Genomic DNA, 19,270 nt, shown 5'->3' with positions numbered 1-19,270 from the left:
GCACTTCTTGTCCAGCGCCCGTCTCCAGTCTTCAACAAGTCGCAGTAATACGCACTCACAACTGTATCCCTTTCTGTAAGCTGAAAGGAATTTTGAAAGGATACCTGAGAAGTGCTGAACTAGCTGTCTATTCAAACATCTCTCAAATACTTTATCGAGTAGCACTAGGATGGACACAGGCCTGTACTTGGACTTATCAAACTCGTCGTCTTTCTTGAAGATTGGCGAAATTTCAGCTAATTTCCATTCCGTAGGAACGCAAGCACTGTCAATGATGGAGTTAATAAGAGTAGCTAAAGGTTGCGCTAATGCAGAGGCACAGTCACGCAGGGCTCTTGCAGGGACAGAATCATGGCCGGTGGCCTTGTTTACGTTAAGAGACCTAAGAATGGTCTCCAGCTCAGCGGAGTTAACATGACTGAAGTGAAACTGATCGGTCACAGGGCAGTTAGCCATTATAGCTCTGATGCTGGGGTGGTCACGAAAATCCTCCACTGTTGTAGTTGGGACGTCAGACACGTTCTGAACAAGGGAATAGTAATGATTGAAGATCTCAGCAACCTCTTTGTTATCCCTAACCAAAGACCCGTTTTCTTTAAGTTGAATTGCTTCATTGCTGGTGTTGCGCCTACTGTGCATGAAGGGCTTGATTGTACGCCAGAATTGTTTGGGATCTCCTTGTGCATCGCTTGCTTTTGTTCGTAGATAACTCGATATGAGTTTACGTCGTAAGGAGGAAGTGGCGTTGCGCTGGACTTTATAATTCTCGAGATCACCAGAATCGCGGGTCGCGAAGTAACGCCGCCTCAGTTTATTCCTTTTGCGTATAGCAGCAAGTAGCTCTGGTGTCATAAATGGAACATGTTCGCGCCTGATCTTGGTCGTCTTGATCGGCGCATGCGCATCTAAGACACCTTCCAAAAGTTTTCCCCACGCCCAACTCACGTCTTCCGGGTCATCAAAAAGATGAGCAATGTGAAATGGGACCATGTTGACGTCAGCTGCGAATAATTCCGGGTCATAATGCTTGAAACGTCGAGCGGTGACAATTCTGGGGGACGATCGAGGGGAATAGGTCCTCATTACCGTGTAAATGAGGTGGTGATCGCTCAGCCCTAAATCAAAAGCTCCTGATGATACAAAGGAACGGGTATTGTTCGTAAGGGCAACGTCTATCAGAGAGCTAGAATCAGCAGTCACTCGCGTGGGCACTTTGATCAGATTAGACAAGCCATAGACATCAGCAAGGTCCATGAGAGCCTGGCCCTCTTTGGCACCCTTATTGCAGTCGGAAAGGTCACAGTTTAGATCACCAATCAGCAAGATACCCTCGAAACGCTGGCTAGCCCGCAGCAGAATGTTATTTAGTTCAGGCTCCCACGTAGTCTTCGGTACACTTGGTGGTCTGTATGCACCTATAATTAGCAACTTCTTAGAAGACCTCGATGTCTGAATGGTCAGAACGATCGATTCGATCTTGGCACCTTCCAAATCGGAGACTCTGTTAACTAAGAGTTCGCGCTTAACATAGATAAATAAGCCACCGCCGTGACGATTGCGATCTTTACGATACAATCTAAAGCCTTTAATGTAAAATTGTGAATCGGGATACGCATTATCCACTTTGGTCTCACTCACAACCATTACATCGAACAGACTTTTGAGCATGAGTGCCTTTAGTTCGAAGAATTTAAAGCCGCCGACACTGTTGATATTTACATGACCAATCTTCAAGTTCTTAAAATGATTCTCTAGAAGTGAAGAAAGTTCCTCGTCGATTACTTGCGAAGAATCAGTGTGGTCAGAGGCAAAACTCATGTCGACAATATCCGAGTCAGTTAATAAAGCCCCTGAATCTGGCAAAACATCAAAAAGACATTTCGTGCACAGCCATTCCCGTTGAGTCAGGCCATGGCCTTTCAGTGTCACACCTACGCACTTAAGATGATAGCGGCACTGACATAAATCACAGCAGATTACCCTGTGATTCTTGGCGATTGTTCTCTCACACACCGCACACTTAGGCTTACAGCTGATTTAGTTCTTTTCCTCGTCATTTGTGGGTCCTGGATTGATGGAAATATCCCCTCCCATGAGCAGGATTTGGCGGGCCGCGGTCGAATTGGAGTAATACGCGCATGCTTTCTTGGAACGCTTGGGAGTCTTGTGAACAAATTTGGATGCGCCTTGAGTGACACCAACAACGAAAAGACGACAATGTCCAGATGAACGAAGAAAATTCGCATCGATGTCTTTAAACTCAGCTCCATTGTGAGCAGATGTCAGTCGGAAAAGTAGCCTTTGTGCGTTTATGTTAATCCGGCCAGTATCACGCACATGCGAAGACGCGAATAGTCGAATCGATTTATATGCTGGGACAATGAAGCTCGTTAGCAAAGTGTGATGTGAGTCCCTTGACATCCGTTTCATTTGGAGCCATTGTTGAAGTCGTAGGTCCCTGGAGGTCTTATTAGCGTCTGTTTGGAAAAATATGCAAAGACTTGGCGGCAAAGAAGTTTGTGCTTCAACGGAGTGGCTTCCAAAAACCACGTAGTTCCGCGGCTCTCTTAAACAAGCGTTCCCCAAAAAAGCCTCGGTTTGCTCTCCAGCATCTACGACGCACCCCAGAGAAACTTGAGAGGATGGCAGTTGATACAGAAGGAGAAAATAGACAACAAATACGGAGCTCATAAAAAGCATGACTGCTCATTATGCATGCATACGTATGATTGAACCATTTAATTTTGACCATAAGGTCAAACATTCGTTATAAAATGGGGGGATAGCAATTTTCAAAGAACTTGGATCAAAATTGCATGTTAAGAGGTATGGGCCTCCCACAGGCTGTAGAAAAAAGTTGAGAACATGTTTCCATTCGGCACCATCTTCCGGATCAGAGTACCGTTTCAAAAAGGATATCTTCTGTGCTTGAATAAGGGATTCTAAATGTATCATTCTTAATCCACCGTTCTCAATATTATTAATCAAAGCACGTCTTTTCACTTTGTCTTTACCCTTCCAAATAAATTCGTAGATGATCGTATTCGCTCTCTTGATAACGTCATCTGGAAAAGGTAACTGCGACGCTCTATACAGGAATTTAGGGATAGCAAACGATTTTATGATTTGAATTCTTCCAAGAATGGTTAAATGTCTCCACTTCCACAGATTAAGAGTCTTTTTCAGCGAATCCAGGATTGAATCAAAATTTAATTTAACGGCTTGCTTCTTATCATATGAGAAAAAGATGCCAAGTTTCTTTAAAGGTTTATCCATATTTTTAATACCGATATCAAGCTTTATGGACGAGTCGCCAAGATGGAGAGCCTCTAATTTACCGTTATTTACTTTAAGGCCCGAGCAGCATCCAAAATCTCGCAACATTTTTAAAAGATTTTCGAAAGATTGTTTATCTTTCAAGAAAGTCGTCAGATCATCAGCGAAAATGGTTAACTTAATTTCTTCGTTATCTGAAAGTTTAAAGCCTTTAATATTTTTACTGCTTCTAATATTTATAGCAAGTATCTCGAGAGCAATAATGAAGAGGTACGGAGACAAAGGGTCACCTTGCCTAACTCCTCGCTTGACGTGAAAATGAACGGAGGAGAAGCCGTTGTTTGTAACACAGCTTTTAATGTTACAATAAAATGTGCTTACCCACTTGATAAAAGATTCACCGAAATTGAAAGCCAGTAGGGCCTTATTTAAAAAAGCCCAGTCAAGAGAGTCAAACGCCTTCTCGAAATCGATCGCGACAAGCAGTCCACTTAAGTCATTAACTTTGGTATAAGACATGATGTCATCAATAATTCTCGTGCTATCGGAGATCAGTCGGCCCTTGACATAGGCATTTTGATTCCTGTGTATTATGAAAGGCAAAATGCATTCCAATCTCTTCGCTAAAGCCTTAGACGCAATCTTGACATCGACATTTATTAAGGAGATAGGCCTCCAATTTGCTATATACATCTTGTCCTTATCTTTCTTTTCAATTAATTTAACAAGACGCCTAAAGCTTAATGCTTAAAACCGGGCAGTTAATGTTTAACTACCTGATTAGACAAGTACAGCAAAAACTTTTAAAATACCATTTAATTTATATTGCGTAACACGCAAGTCTGTGGATTGCTTGTCCATCCTTGGACAAATTCCTGCTTAGGCTTTCAAATTTTTATTTTTCTTCCGAATACTGAATAACCTAGGTGAAAACGTTTTGTGTGCAATCTTGAATAAATGAACTCAAACCAGTTAAATGGCAGTTCAAATGATCTCCGACAAAAACAAAAAAAACAATTAGAAAGATTTCGTTAAAAACTAAGACGCGTTTTTAAACATTTTTAAAAATGTACCACACCAAAAAATGGGAATAAGAACAAGATAAGAAAGCTTTTCAGCTTTCAAACATGCAAGCTCTTCACGTCAATTTTGGGAAGCAGTCACGCAAACGCAAGTTCTTGATTGCGTGATTCATTGCAGGTCATTTCTCCATCGCCGTTCGGTTCCGACTGAAACTCAAAACCCTTGAATGAGAAACAAAAAATATATATTTTATATTCCTCGCTAAAAAGAGTGGAGTAACCAGAAAATTATAGTATTGGCTCCTGCTCGAATAAAACGAGTCACATAAATAATAAAAAAAACGAATAAAACGAGTCAAATATCAAGAATTTCTTGATATTTGACTGAATAACAGAAAAATTTCTAAGCAAAATTATAAAAGAAAATAAAAAGACTAAAAAAGGGCATGCATTAGACTACACGTATTAGACAACAGATGCTGCTAAAAATCTCAACTAAATGTGAAAAAAAGATTCAAGATGAGGCGAAGAAACATGTGAGTTGCATTAAAAATTTTGAATCCTTAAAAGCCGTGAAAATAGCATGCCGTGATAAAATTTAATTAATTATACGCGCCAAAGGGCAAGTTTTCATTTTTGCCGTCTATTCAGTTTCACAGGATGGCTTTTACGATTTACATTCCATTCTAGTTTGTAGAAATTATTATATTATTACTCTGCATTTCCATTTTGTTTTCTGAGTTCTTGAAAAGTTTGCAAGTAAAGTTTTTACATCATGAACAAAATAAGGTTCTTTTGTTTAAACATGTTTAAACATTTCTTTTTGTAATTTTACAGTTCAAATAAACTTTTGTTGTTGTTGTTGTGTAAACATTCAATTCGTCTGTGACACACGGACTTTGTCGGCCCAACTGTACACGGATGGAAATAGTCAAAATGGACACAATTCTTGCTAGATGAAAAGCATCTTCAAAGTAGAGTCTGGAGCCGTTTTTAAATGCAGGAGCTTGCTGCAAAAACATTGCGTGACTGATGTAAAAAAGCTTCGACCTCAGCGACCTGTCGAAACAATCACCGGTTTCGGACTCCAGAACTCGCTTGAGTCGAACGCTTGAATAAAAACACAAAAATATATCTTTCACGTTTAACAGAAATCGGGGCCGGGTATTAGATAAAATTTTAATTGCTCCTGCTGAGTAAATATCAAAAGTGCGGGATCTGTATCTTGGCCAAGAAAGCGGCCGAGTGAACTACTACGACAAATGACGCAAATATGTAAACATCACATGGTGCCTCAATCTATAAATAGATGCAACTAATACAAACGTGAAAAAATAAAAAAGAAACATGAAAAAAGTTTTAGATGAATTTTTATTCAAGATGGGGTCAAGAAACATTTTAAAAGGCAAAAAGATTTAGAAAATTTCAAAAACGTGAAATTTTGTATGCCGTGGTAGAATTTAATTACATGTATTAAATTACCCGCGCCAAGATTTCATTTTCATTTTGCAGACCATTTGTTTTACTTGCTGGCTTTACGGATCCCTTCACAAATACCATCATAGTTCGTAGAAATACTATACATTACAATTTTGTTTACTGAAGTCTTGGGAAGTGTTTTACATCAAGAACCAAAATAAGATTATTTTGCTGTGCAAACATTCAAATTTCAATCGTCTCTGATACGCGACTTTGCCAGCTCAACTGTGCACGGATGAAAATGGACATAATTCTTCCTATTAAATGAAAAGCATCTTCAAAGTATTCCGGCTCAAAAATGCTCTGGCTACCAGCCGTTTTTTAAAAGAGCAGTTATGGGTAAAGCTTGCTGCAAAAACATTGCTTGACTGAAATAGCGGTTTGGAGCTGTCATGTCAAAACAATCACCGGTTTCGCAATCCAAACGCTTGAATAACACAAAAATATATATATTTCACGCTAAACAGAAATCAGGGTTTTAGATAAAATTTAAAATAGAAGAGTGATTTAATAGCCGGGTTTAATAGCTCCTGCCGAATAAATATCAAAAGTGCGTGATTTGAATCCTGGCCAAGGAAGCGGCCGAGCGGGTCTGGAACGATTTACCGACAAGACTACTACTACTACTTACCGTACCCAAATTCGCAAGTAGCCAATCAGAAGCGCGATCTACTGTCCTGATATCCTACGATATCAAGTCACTGACCTGATATGCCACCATATCACGGTCACTTTGAAGTGAAGTAGTGTTACTGTACGATGAATTGAAAAAAAGGGGTTTACCAATAAAACAGCACTTCGTAATTTAAATTAAGCGGTGTTTAGCGGTCGTAGAAAGAGAAAAACTTTCCCGCCAAAACTAAACTTGAGCGTGCTCGCCAATTGCGCGATGTTTGCCGATGAGAACTGAGACATTCAGACTGAAAAATGGAGTCGGAATTTCCAAATTTTTCGCTTAATATTGATTTTGAAAATTTAGAGAATGAATTTCTAAACAAACGAGTGAAAAAAAGGCAGAAGAAGAACTTGGTAAAAGTGTCGAAGACCTAATCAACACAATTTGCAGTACGTACCTTGCAAGCATGGCTTCAACAGAGCGATAAATATAACCGGAGTTTTGGCTGAATTTGGGTACGGTAAATACCTAATCGTACCTTTTTGGTACGCTTCGGCTGCATATCAGGCTCGTTTGGTCTCGCCATGGGTATTTTGGCTCGACTGCGTCTCGCCAAAATACGAACCATGGCTCGACCAAACTCGCCTGATATGCCGCCGAAGCGTACCAAAAAGGTACGATTAGGTATAATAACTACTACTACGACTACTACGACGAAAAAATTCCGGGCGATTTATGAACCGGGCTCGGCCCAGTCTCTGCCCGGTTAATAATAGCCATTTTTTGTGACGTTGATAATTCTCCATGCTCATGCGCTGCATTCAAGCAGCCCACTACCAGATTCCCTATAACTGGCCAAAAAGCTTTGTAGAATTCGACTGTCAAGCCATCGTTTCCGGGTGCTTTACCATTTTGAAAACTCAGTAGCGAACGATAACATTCATTGAAAGTTAATTTCCCCTCACACTTCATCTGCATTTCCTTGTCTAGTTTTGGTATGTCAGGGTTTCCTAAGACGATTTTAGCACAACCCTGATCAATATCCGCCCCGTTGTTTTGGTATAAGGTGGAATAGAAGGACTTTAGCTGGTTTAAAATAACAGCAGGTTCCGTAATGACATTTCCGTCGTCTTGTTTTATTTTCCTTATGCAGGATTTGTTATGATTAAAGTTTTCAAGTCGCAGAAAATAGCTGTTACTTTTCTCCCCTTTTTCATACCATCTAGCGCGAGATCGAATCATAGCACCTTGTGTTATATAATCATACATAGCTTCATATTCTATTTTTTGCTCCTCAAGTTTCGCAAGATTCTCAGCCGTTGGTAACTCATTACACTTTTCTTCCCATTCTTTCACGCTTTTTTCAAGTTCAGATAACTTATCACGACGGTCTCTAGCTTTACGCTTGCTATAACTAATCGTTTCCTTTCGTATTCGATATTTGATTATGTCCCATAACAGTCTTTTGTCTGTAATATCCCTATACTCATCTAGCCAACTTGGGTACGAATTTTTTAAAAATTCGGCGTATACTGGGTCGTCCGCCAGACTCGAATTAAACCTCCAGTAGGATGGTCCCCTATCATAATTTGTTATGCTTTTGAAATGAAGAGAAATTGCTGAATGATCTGATTTTATTGCGGGTATCACGTCTGTAGCAAGAACTTCTTCTTGGCACGAATCGCTTACAAGCCAGAAATCTAATCTACGTTGAATAAGCGGCGTTTTTTGTCTCCATGTGAAGCGTTTATCATCTGGATGACGGATTCTCCATATATCTATTAAATCATTTTCTGACATCATATCTTTAATTTCATTAACGCTCCTATCTTTGATTTTTCGATTGCCACCGAAGCAATCCAAATTCTCATCGAAAAAGATATTGAAGTCACCTCCCATTATAACTTTTCTATTAGGATCGAAATCATAGCTTTCAATTTTGCTTCTGATCTTTTTGAAAAACACTTCTTGTTCATGAACTTTGTTGGGAGCATAAATATTTACAAATAAAAAAAGGTTCCCCTGCACAACGGCTTCTAGAAATATGAAGCGACCGCTAGGGTCACAAAAAACTGTTTTTTGTTCGAATTCTAAGTTTTGTTTCACTAGAATTATGGTGCCTTTGCTGTGATTTGAGCCGTGCGAGAACAACATCTTGCCTTTCCATTGTGTTCTCCAAAATTGTTCATCCTCAATTGTGCTATATGTTTCCTGCAGGAAAACAACATCAGCTTTTTGTTTTGTTATCCATAAAAGTATCGCTTTTCGCTTATCGGAGGAACGCAAACCCCGAACATTTAAAGAAACCATTTTAAAATTTGTTGTCATTTTCTATGTTTTCTTTGTCAATAGAACTAGCCTAGCACCTCGAATACCAACACCCTAATTACCGCATAACACCTTTTAGTAGAAACTCAGCTGTGTTCTAATGGAAATCCGCGAATCTGATTGGTTCTCCCACTGATTTCTATTCGCCGATAGAAAACAGTCGCGCGCTCGCTTAGCTCTTTAAGCGGTAAATTTTCTTGATTTTTGTCTTCAAAGTGCACAATATTGTAGGTTTTGGACTGCAATCCTTTAGAGTTTCTACTAAAACAATTAGACTACTCGCCCTCGTTTTCTATGAGCGATAGTCAACTCGGCTGCGCCTCGTTGACTATTTGCTCATAGAAAACTTGGGCTCGTAGTCTAATTGTTAAATAAAGAAAAGGTTATGTAACATCGCACCATAAAAAAATATAATTAACATAATATGCGCAACATAAGTTAGCCTGAAATAAAGGTAACAAAAACAAAACGTAAACCATATTTTAAAATAAAATAAACATACACACAAATACGGAATGATTAAACTAATAATCTATTCGTCCATGAAGCTCTTCAGCCCATTCCAATCGCATCACTGAATTCAATATTGGTGTAACTAAAAGCAGTATTAAACGACAGTTGAATACCTGAAGAGAAGGTCCAAGCTTCATCAAATGTTCTTGTATTTGATTAGAGAGAAAAACCTTAAAGTACGGGAGTTACTCAGGAACGAACTTTCCATCGATGTAAAGCATATCCGGTTTACTTTGACTGAAGTAGGCCGATTGTCCCGCCTTCCTTGCTTCTTTCAGCTTTGACATTTGACGTCGTCTTGCTTCTTGGATTGACTTTGGAAGATCGGGGTAGATATAAATTTCTTTATCACGAAGATATTTCCCCAGGCTCGCAATTCGTTGCCTGTCGCTATACCGGAGAAATCTGGCAATTATTACTCGCGGTCCTTTCGAGGTTTTCTTTCCAAGGCGGTGGACCCTCTGAAATTCAATCGTGTCGGGGCTTCTCAACATTCAAAACAGTTTCCATGAATGAGCGTAAGACGGCGGCAGTGTCTTCGCGTCCATCTTCATTAGGGGCTTCATGGATTCCCTCGAAGAGAAGGTTTTCTCTTCTTGAGTAAGCCTCCAAATATGACATTTGTTTGGACAAGCGGTCCAACTCGGCTTTATGTTTCTCGCTATCTTCCTTTTGCCTATGTGTAGCATCTTCGCACATCTTCGAGATGAAATCAACACTCGCAGTCAGCTCTTCCACAGATTTATCAGCAACACGGCTCTTAGAGTCCAACGCTTCAACTTTGAGCGCCAGTTCATTGACATGGGTTTCCACTGCTGCTACTTTGCTTAATGCCTTGTTCAACATAGTTTCCATACTGTCGAGTTTCTCTAGCTTCTGAAGAATATGTTTTATGTTCACGCCCTGTTCACGCCTATGTCGTCCGACAACGCCATATTGGAGACTCCACGTGTAAACACTTCTTCGCTCTCTGTCTCGAAATTCTCGTCCTTTTTCTTCTTATCAACCGGGGAAGCTGTTTCACTGTCTCTATCGCTTGAATTACTGCTTTCTCTTTCCCTTTTTGTTCTATCCATACAAAAAAAAATTGTTTGGGTCTAGCGGAGCTTCGAAGGCACATCTTCACTCAGACATGGTCGTGCCCAATATTTTTGTGTTTTCTCACGGGGCCTCACAGAAATATCACTTTGTGATGTGAGCCCCCTGTTATTTAAATTACATTTATTAAACTTGCTAGCAGTTATTGTCAACAGATTAGCTAAATGGGTAGACTCTCTGAATGAATGACTCAAAGAAAATGGTCAGTCATGGTAAAATGACATTTCATGTATTAATTTGAAAAAGTTTTGCAAGTAATTTTTCACTTTGATGGTGTCCTAAAAGCACAATTGCTAGTCTGTGAACAGGCTCCATAGTAGGATATAGTGCTCAATGATACCAGTCTATTATAAATTTATAAAACTAGCAGTAGCCCTCAGCAGACAAACTGAGCAGATTAGATAAGTGAATTTGACTCTGTGAGTGGCTGGTACTAAGAAAGTGGTAAACACCCTAACTTGACATTTCTATTGCATTATAATTATTATTTTACAAAAAAGTTTCAGTAATATTTACAATTTTATGCTTTCAACATGCAGATCCGGATCTTTGGAAGACAAGTGTAGTGTCAAAAAATTCAATTTAATTGGACAAATATTGACCAAGTTATGGCACTATGTGCCAGTTGGCACTCTTAGGGGTTAAAGGGTTAAAAGCACGACTACTAGCCTCTGAACAGGCTCCCTAGTAGGGTATAGTGCTCGATGATTCCAGTCTATTAGAAATGTATAAAAAAATTAAGTCACTTTCTATCACTAATTTTGAAGGAGAATAAATATATTATACATATATCAGCAATTTACAGTGTTGTTTGTCAGTATAGCTTTTGAACTTGGGTTAACTATTCATTAAACTCAGTACAGTCTTGTATAAAGAATAACAAAATAGCCAAAATATAAAAGTAAGGAAATGCGTTAGCCGGGAATTAATAATAAGGGACCGATCGTTTATTACGTCCCAAGGGGGGGGGGGGGGCGGTGGTTTTAGAGGGGGGGGTACAATTTTAAAACAAGCCCCTTTTGGCGGGGTAATTTTTCTCTGGTAAAAAACATGAGGGGGGTCAAATTTTATGACACAGCAACAGCAGTCTAGGGAATTTGACGTCAGTGATCTATCCTCGATCCCAAAAGAAAAGAATTTGACGCGATTTCAGGCCCCGAGTAGCCAAGCCCCCCTCCGCTCTTCCTTTTTTCTTTTTTTCGCCCCCTCCCCGACCGGAGAGCCTGTTCACAGGCTAGCCCCGAGGGAAGGGTTGTTTGACATGGTCGCGCTTGAGCCTGGAACCTAGCTCTCAAGCCGCCATCTTTAAAATTACCCAGACGGCTGCTCGCCAGATGCTCGCCAGTTTGCTCGATCTTTTCACGTTATTTGCCACTACACAAATGCCTCTCTACAAAGCATGGGATGTTCAAAGGCAAGAAAGAAAGGCCGTAACGATCGGTCCCTAATGTCAGCATAATAATTTCTTACTTTTACCGTAATTGTTTGCAATATAACCACTTATTTTATTATAATAATTGTAGCCAATTGTAGTTACCGGTACCTCTTATCTGTATGAAGTGTATAGTAATAACTGTTTTTTTTATAGAGCAGTTTCCACTTGAGCATTGAAAGTAACTCGCAGTTGTTTAGGTTTTGCATTGCTGCGCCAAGTGACTGGTTTAAAAATCTTGCACCACTTTCTTTACCAATCAGAAGAAAAAACCATAAACAAATCACGACTTGCTCACACACGTTTTCCCGCACTTCATGCTAGCTACATGTTATGCTGTGAGTTTTGATTGACTTACTGGTCAGATGGTCTGAGCCCCAGGGGAGGTACTCTGGCTTGTAAATGACGGGGATGATAAAAGGATTTTTTTGGGTTTGAAATTTTTGATTCCAGATTTTTTTTGGGTTGGAAAATTTGGCAAGTATTTTTTGGGTGACTTGATTTAAATAGGGGATTTCTTTGGGTATTAAAAACAAACTAAGTTCCTTGGCACGTCCTTGGTGTATCTATGGTATGTTGCATAAACAAACATGAGAGTTCAATTTTTTTATGATTCTCTTTGAAATATGTTATTGCCCCTCCTGGCAATTTAGGAGCAATTTGACAAGGGATTTTTTGGGGGGTTATTTCTGGTCCAGGGATTTTTTTTGGTAATGTCAGAAGACTTAGGGATTCTTTTGGGTCCTGACTTTGCCTCCATTCGATTATCCCCGTCATTTACAACAAGCCGGAGTACCCCCCCCCCCCCCGGAGGTCTGAGCCCTTTGTGATTGGCCAGAGTGATCACTTTGGTTTTGGTTTTACAATACTCAACTGAAAACTGCTCTAAATAATTTTACTTGTAGCTTTCTGTAATTACTGCTTATTTTTGTACTAATAAAGTGCTATAAAAGTAAGTTGCTGGCGATTTTGCAGTGGTGTTTTCTCAAGGGAATGTTTATCTTAGTAGTATGATGACCTTTGAATTGATCAGGCTTTGGTAAGGGGGGAGGGGTGGGGTTGGGGTTGGGAAGCACATTTAACGTCATCTGATTACTTTGGAAGAGACATGTCCCAGCAGAGCATTTCAATCATAATGCACAAAAACTTTCCCCTGCCACTTTTGTTTCCTCTTTTCATACTCAAAACCAGTGTGCATGTGAAGTCCAAATAGTTTATTCACAAAGGCGCTAAAATGTAAGAACGAACATTCCAAAACATTGTGAATTGTTCCTCTGGGGTTCACAGGACAGAAAACTGGGCATACATTACAGTGGCTCACCCGAACTTGTCCTCTTGATAAGGAGGACAAATCATGTCCACATGATACAGTACAGTGAATTGGTGTTTACTTACATGACATTCAATTGTTACATATGACATCAGTCAGCCATTATTATAATCAATGCTTCTCATGGTATGAAGCATACAGTAATTTTCCAAGACTGATGACATACCCAGCTGCCGTGACACTCCCTGTGCAACTTTAAGCTATTGCTTTCCAGTGAGAAGTACTTTTTAAGACAAATCGAAGGAAAGAAATCCAAAAGTCAATTTTTATTATCCAATAAAATAACAGCTGGAGTGATCACTACATAAAAATGTTACGTGTTACTAGGCAACCGTTCCAACACAAACTAATGAAATTTCAGTCAATTGTCAAGAACCAAGTAAGCCTTGCAAGCCCCAACAAGATGTCGAACTCCACTGTAACAAACTGGTTAATTTGTGGAATCCGCAACAAAATAAATTTTTACTTACAGCTAATGAACAGATATGGCTTTGGTTTTATGCTTGTAGACACAACGAAGAATGAAGGAAACACACGTTTCTTATTTCAGTCCACTAACATGGGGAATTTGTTCCCGTCCATTTGGTCAATGTACGTTGTCAATATTCTGCCTGATTAAGAGAAGATAGCCACTATGTAAAGATATAAAATTATGGGCTATTAACCATGCCCAGTGTTTTTGGTTGCACTGCAATAACCACGTATAAGGGAAATGGTCAAAACTATTGTACTCAGATAGGACCCACAACTCTGCAAACAGACAGGTGTACCCCCCTTCCTCACCTTAAAAGATGGTGTCTTGTTTGTATAGCCCCCACTCTATCAGGAGTAGGAACAGATTCAAATCTGCTTGTGCCATTTCTCCAGCAATGGAACCTTCATGCACACCTAATATGTAAGTCTCAACTCAAATTTTAAGGCCAATAAATTTTGTCCATTTGGCTAATCAGACAGGTGGTATCTTGCATAGTCTCCCTACCCCTACACAAGGTGGGTCCTCGTTGGATACGCTTGTTGTGACCACTTCCCTAAGCTAGTCAGATTGATTTGGATGAAAGAGTGCAGTAGTAAAGTCTCCTGTAGACATTTTTATCAGCAAGAGCAGTAATACAACAGCACATTGAGAGATATTATGTGGTAAGTGCTGTGTTTGTGGCCACATCAACATCTCAGTCCACAGAGCCACATTCATCCAGGCCCTCCTCTCCCTCACCCCCACAGGCTTTGATTTGTCTCTTTTAACTGGCCTCTTCCACAGCTGGTTTCAGTCCTCTGATGGTCAGATCATAAACCACTTCTTCAATTTTCTTGAGGTCATATTTGAGGCCATCAAACTTCTTTCTGAGAGAGTCATTTTTAAGATTTAACAGTCTGAAGCCAGCGTCTAGCTCAGCTACAAATGCAGCTATTTTGTAAGGTCGGCCGTAATCTGCTGAGGTTACACTGTTCACTGCAAACCGTGACTGAAAAAAAAAAACCAGTCAAACAAATACTGTAAGATTTGGTTGGAAATTCAATAAATGTGGATTGTAGTAGTTTTACTATGCTCTCAATATCTTTGAGAATACTAAATCAGCATTAAGTAATATTGCAATTTTACTGTATTGTCGTAGCAAAGTGTCAGATTTTTAATATTTATAAGTAAAGGTCTTTGTCCATTTGTCCGCCCATCAGTCTGTCCCTCCTTTGTCCGTTTGTCAGTCCATTCGTCCATCCATCACCCAAAATATATATAAAAAATACGATAGAATATATCATAATGCACGTCCAAGCCAGAAAAATAGCTGTCATGGTTCTTGGCCAATGGGGTTCTCCAAGCTAATCAGAACTGGTAGAGCCATTGTTCAGTTCATTAATTTAGTAATTAATTTTGTTTGATGACCTTTTCTTTGTTATTTCCATTGTGGTTTGCTAATTAAAAGCTCCTAGTTGCAGTGTCAGGTATCATGATTCAAGCAACTTACCAGTTCATTTGCAAGAAGAAGAAGTCCAGTTAAAAAATCATCCAAGTCAATATGGAAACCATCAGATGACCGCTGTACTTGAACTGCAATGGAAAAATGTTGATAAAACAACAAGAGTCAGCTTACTGTAGCTTGTTCTGTAGGTTCTCTGTTTGTGGAGAAATGTGAACAAGTGGGTGAACAAAGGGAAGAAAAGCAAACTGGTCAACCTTCGTATATTTTTTCTGGTTACCTACATGCACATGATTTTTTGTTTATTATTTTCTATAACTGTTTTTCTTAAAAAATTATATAAATTGATGTAAATACACTGTATGCAATTACTGTTTTTTTTAAAAAATTAATATATATATATTGAGATGGAAATAATTATGCAATTCTTCTGGTGCATTGTAGTTCAATACTTGCAATGCTACATTTTCTTCTATTAAATGCTCAGTTTGCTATTTCCTTAGGTTGAGTGCTTAATAGAGGTTTGAATGTAATCTGGATGGAATGCCTCCCTCTCACTATAAATCTGAGTACCCCACCCAGGGAAAATTTTGTAAGGTTTTCATGTTTGCAAGGGAAATGCTATTCAATTGCATCTGACAATATGCACATCTTACTGTAAGCTTTTGGCCAATTTACCTCCAAGCATTTCTGCCAGCTCTGGTCTAGTAATGAGTCGATCACTTTCAAGGTACACAATAAATGCTCCAAGAAAGGCAAACTGTTGACTCACAAAACGCCAGTGGTCACAAAATCTACAATAAAAAAAAACAAGAATTTAAAACACACAGCTGGCTTATCAGTGTCAGAGGACTTCTGAGTCCTTACACTGTAAGTCTCCTTTCTGTAGCATGAGGCAACTACATGTAAAAAGGATCTTTACATCTCTTGTTGGGATGTTAGGCCATTGCAGTCCCCCCTCCCCCCGAGCCAGTATTTTGACAGGTTGTCCAAACACCACCTTGGATTCAAGATCAAGTCCAAACCCTGGCTGGTGTTGTTCTGTTGTTTTCTTGGGTAAGACACTTTTACTCTCAGAGTGCCTTTCTCCACCAAATTATTTGTTAACAATTAACACATTAGATATTCTGGAGCCCTGTGATGCTTAAGGAAAAAATATACCGGGTAATGTACTTAATGACGACTGACCTGTTATATTGACCAGCTGGTATTTTCTCCACAAGATTTGCATACTGTGACTTGACAACAGTGAGCATTTGTCTGCTTTTGGCACAAATCTTCTTCACATCTGAATACATGCAACAGTGATTGAAATCAGTTACTTATTTCTCCTTACATACATCAATACATAGTAAAACAAAATGGTGAGGAGAATCTCTACTGTCAAGTTCTCACAAATATTAAACATTGCAAGGAATTATGTTTGGTAATCAGAAAGGAGAATTCATGTAATGCGCATCAAACACAAACAACAGTGTTTAATCGGGATATCCAAACACTGAGAAGAGAGTTGAAGATACAATGTGCAGTAGAGTATTTTTGGCAAAATTTGAAGTGATCGGACATTTCAGCTAATTGCTTATCCCCATACGTACATGTACTGCTCACGTAATTCATGTCGCAAAGCCACATCATTTCAGTCAGGAAAAATTCTAAACATATATAGGGGGGTTTTTATTTACTTCGCTTGCAGTTTGCTCCCTAAATGGTCGGTAACCCCCAGTTTTTTGGAATATTATTAATTTACCTTTTCTGATAAATCTCTACCAATCGACAAAAAATGAGACAAATTTAAATGTTAGAAGTTTATATATTTTTTTTCATTTTCTCTTCTGGCACACAGTTGAATCAGTCACCTTTTGCTGTTTGAATTTTGGGAAATACAATTGTTAAAGACAAGATTTACCCTACAGGACTTTAAAAGTGAAACATATTTGTTCAATAGACCCACTCAAATAAACTCGGACAAAGGAAGTTGACCTGCATCAATTCATTTTGTTGCCAGAAGCTGCAGAGGTCAAGTTGAGTGACCAAGTCAAATTTATCCAAATACCGGTAAGCGCTTTCTTTCAGATATTGTATCTACTAAGAATCAAATTTGGTGACCACCACATTTTACATTTCTGACACAAGTAACCCGGAAACAAGCAGTGGTGAAAGCTTAAGAAAAGTCTCAATATTAGAAGATTTTGGCGTGAAGGTCCGTTAAACCAGGTACCCACAGCTACAATTTTCTTGATCGTTATGTTATGATTTTATTTAGCTCACTCTGCAACAGTACTTGCAACTTGTTTTGATCAAACCCTCCATCCTGTTGTACTCTTCCTTATATAGCTTGAATGTGTGTGCCAAGAGTGTAGGTGGTATTTTTGTTCTAAAGAAATGGCACACATTATGAATGTAGGATAATTAATTTTAGTATATACTCAAATTGTGGATAGCGTATTTGCTCGCCTTCGTTATCTATGAGCGATAGTCAACTCGGCTGCGCCTCGTTGACTATTCACTCATAGAAAACTCGGGCTCGTAGTCTAATTGTTAATTAAACATCAAACTTTCATGTAGCTTCAGGACTTGAAGATTGATGTACTGCTTGTAAAACAGCCAGGACTTCTCTTGCAGATTGTTCCAAGTCACGAATGACTGTCTTGATTCCCTGAAAAATATACCACACATGCATCAGTATTTACATGTAACTTTAGCCCTGTTAGTCTCTACAAGACAAACTTAATTGCACACATTTTCTTCAAATTATTTTTCATGTTTTATCTTTTTCCTTTCATTTCTTTTCCTTTCATTTCCAGTTATTCCAACCAGTTATTCCTTCGCATTTTTTTCAAAATAAGTGTCCAATAATGTAACAATCTCACTTTATTTGCCTTTGAATGTTTTATTTTCCATCAGGCATTGTAGCGCGAATGCACCCAAGCAATTCGCGCATGTTTCTGCCCGACTCAAAAAGATGAAAAACAGTGTGACATGACCAAAACTTCTTTCCCTTGTATTTGCTTCATTTCATCTGCAGTTTTTTACCAATTTGTCACACTCCCAGTTTTTCAATTTTTTCAATTAATTTTCGTTTGTTGATGATCACTCGGCTTATAGATGAGTATTTAATTCAAATTCAACTCTTTTTACTACTATCAGATATTTTTTTGGCCAAAATACTCGGCTATAAGCCGAACCCCCAATTTTGTTAAGATTTGACCAGCTCTCAGTAATATTTGGTGAAAAAATCGCTTGGCTTATAGCCAAATAAATACGGTAAGTCAAGCAGGATTCTTTCTTTATTTTTGACAGATTGTGGGACAGATTGGGGAACTTAGGAAGAACTTAAAGAGAAAGGGGTTTATGTGCAATGGATGTAGTACTAAGGGGGATGGGGTAATGGATGATGGATGTTTCATGGAAAATAAAACGGCCCTTTCACAATTCTCGAAAAATAATAACATTGGCAAATCATGCTTCACAAAAAAAATAATAATAACAATTTACAGAATGTCTTGGAAAATCACGGTTCGCAGTTCACTATGGATATTACAATTCACAAGGAGAAAAATTCGCCCCCTTCCCCAGCCCCCATCTCCAGGGGGTGGAGGGGGGAACAAGACCTCAATAAAGGATGCCCACCTGTTAGTACAAATTTGATACCCCGAAGTGCTGATTTTCTTACTTGCCTAGAAGGTCAAGTTTTGGTTAAAAGATTAATATATTTTGCCTGGGCCTGCAGCGGGACAGTCTGCATAGACCTGCAGCAGCTGCAAGGCGCGTGCAACACAGTCCACGTGGATTTACGAATTTATAATTACAGGAACGAACAAGCATCGAGAACTCATAGAACGTACCTCTCTTATTTCCTGATCATTTGATAAATAATCCTGAAAGGAAGCAAACAAAGAGATAAGCGGTTTTTCCTCTGTTTCCGTATTGTCGCTGTTATCTTTCATTTCGGCCGCCATGTTGTGCAGCGGTGTGCTATCTTAAATGCTGCGTGATGGTCTGCGCGCATTCTCGTCGCCAGGCTCTTCTTCGGGACGATTTTCAAAGCTTGACAGGGGTCTAGGTTCTTGGGAGGCAGAAAATGGACAGGTCTGATGACAGTTAAATAATAGAAGATGACATAAATATGCAATAACCTCTTTTTTATCTCCCAAACATTTTACACAACAAGAAAAAATAAACGTGTGATTTCGTGGAAAATTGCCACCCCTGTTTTCCATCGAAAATTAAGACGTTGCCGCCCCCCCCCCCCCCCCCCAC

The 19,270-nt window shown here is 39.2% G+C and overlaps 1 pseudogene across 1 annotated transcript; it reads right to left on the bottom strand.

Moving 5' to 3' along the window:
• Positions 1–13,345: 13,345 nt before the first annotated feature.
• Positions 13,346–18,969, bottom strand: LOC144661296 (translin-like; annotated as a pseudogene). The gene is made up of 6 exons (XR_013572245.1): positions 18,856–18,969; positions 17,559–17,666; positions 16,199–16,290; positions 15,689–15,804; positions 15,059–15,141; positions 13,346–14,557 (listed from the first exon to the last, which is right to left on the bottom strand). The product of XR_013572245.1 is annotated as a translin-like (transcript).
• Positions 18,970–19,270: the final 301 nt, after the last annotated feature.

Source organism: Oculina patagonica, chromosome 7, assembly GCF_052425735.1.
Source record: "Oculina patagonica isolate OP01 chromosome 7, crgOcupat, whole genome shotgun sequence".
In the NCBI taxonomy this organism is placed as follows: domain Eukaryota; kingdom Metazoa; phylum Cnidaria; class Anthozoa; order Scleractinia; family Oculinidae; genus Oculina; species Oculina patagonica.
The sequence above is the reverse complement of the archived record's forward strand: the minus strand, read 5'-3'. Positions and strand labels throughout refer to the sequence as shown.